Source organism: Nannospalax galili, unplaced genomic scaffold (assembly GCF_000622305.1).
Source record: "Nannospalax galili isolate Female #2095 unplaced genomic scaffold, S.galili_v1.0 scaffold7, whole genome shotgun sequence".
NCBI lineage: Eukaryota > Metazoa > Chordata > Mammalia > Rodentia > Spalacidae > Nannospalax > Nannospalax galili.
In genome coordinates this window covers 8,717,944-8,719,809 of record NW_008359081.1, presented here as the reverse complement: position 1 = coordinate 8,719,809, position 1,866 = coordinate 8,717,944, and positions in this window count along the sequence as shown.

Below are 1,866 nucleotides of genomic sequence, written 5' to 3'. Positions count from 1 at the left end.
TGAAGTTGGTTGCACAAGAGTTTGGTGAATATATGTTCATGATTGTAATATCTTCTTGGTTTATTGTTCCTTTGATCAGAATGAAGTGGTCTTCTTTGTCTCTTCTGATTAGTTTTAGTTTGAAATCTATTTTATCAGATATTAGAATTGCAAGGCCTGCTTTTTTCTTAGTACCATTTGCTTGGTATATTCTTTCCCATCCTTTCATCTTAAGATCGTGCTCTAGTCTGTGTCTTTTGACTGGGGCATTCAGTCCATTAATATTTAAAGTTATTCATAAAAGATATGTATTAAATCCTGTCATTTTTATTTCTGTTCATATTTTTGATATACCTGTGTTTTTCTACAGTTACACCTTCATTGAGTTTCTTTCTGCAACCCCTTGGGTATAGTCATTCCTTTCTTCAGCTCTTTGTATTGCTTCCAGAACTCTCTGAAGGGCTGGTTTTGTGGACATGAATTCCTTCAGCCTGTTTATGTCATGGAAGATATTTCCTTCCCCTTCAACTATAATAGACATTTTTGGTTGTGTAAAATACTCTGGGTTGGCATCTGTGGTCATTTAAAAAGGAATACTTTGGTCCAGGCTCTTCTGTCTTTCATAGTTTGCACTGAAAAGTCAGCTGTAATTCTAATATGTTTTCCTTTATGTATGACTTGTTGTTTTTCTTTTGCAGCTTTCAGTGTTGTCTCTTTCTTTTGTATGTTTAGTGTTTTTACAATTATGTGCCATGGAGAGTTTCTTTTCTGATCCTGTCTCTTTGGTGTTCTATATACTTCTTGTATTTGTATGGACATGTCTTTCTTTAATTTTTTTTTTATTTTTCTCATTATATTATTTATAATTACTGCTCTCTTTGCTAATATATTCACTATAATTTTATACAAAAATGTAACACAAAAATGATCACATTAGCATTTTCTTATTCAGATAGTCTAATGTTACATTGCATTTTAAAAGTATTCTATGTCAAAGATTACTTTTGTTCATGATTTTACTAAGATAAAAAAGCAGCAATAGTTTTAAAAAAGTGACCACATTAAACGACTGTCTTCAGGAAACAGTGGAGTATATTCTACCACTGTAAATTTCATCAGTGTAGTGAAGAACTTCAAAATTTAAAAGAGCAGATAAACTGAACTTCTGTAAGAAGTAGACACATTACTTAATCCCTGCAATCTCAGCTCTCATGTAACATACACAAGCCTCACTAGCAGACTTTGTATTATCAGAATTCAGTTTAAAGCAAACACACATGCACTTGGATAGTTGCACTGTGTACAGAGTTCTGCAGGCTATTCAATAAAGCACAGCAGTCTTCATAATACATGTATATTCCACATTCCCATTTGCCTTCCTTGGTCCAGTGCAGTTTTTCTCCTTCTTCTCTACCATGGTTGAGCTGAGCTACACCCTTGTGGCACTAGCAGAAAAGTGGAGTATCGACTAACCCTACAAAGCTGCTACAATTTAAATCTATAGCTTAACAAGATCCCCAGGCAATATTCATGAATATTTACAGCTTTTAAAACACTGAAATCTATCAACTGATTCCCTTTCTTTCTGAGAAACTCTAGTGTGAAGATGGACAGGAGATGAAAAGTAATGTCGGGAATTTCATTCATAGGGTTCAACATCATGCCATTGTTTGGAGTTTGCTAAGCTCTTTAAAGTGAAGGGTCCTGGTCATTTCAAGGCAGTCTTCAATATAGCACTATGTCCAACACATATTACCTACATCCATTAAACTGGGAATCATGACTGTTCAGCTGCTACTATCCCAGGTTACAACACTGGTGTAAAACTTTGAGCTTCAATTAAATTAATGTACTTAAAAATATTCACTTTGCTAGCATCCTTCTTGA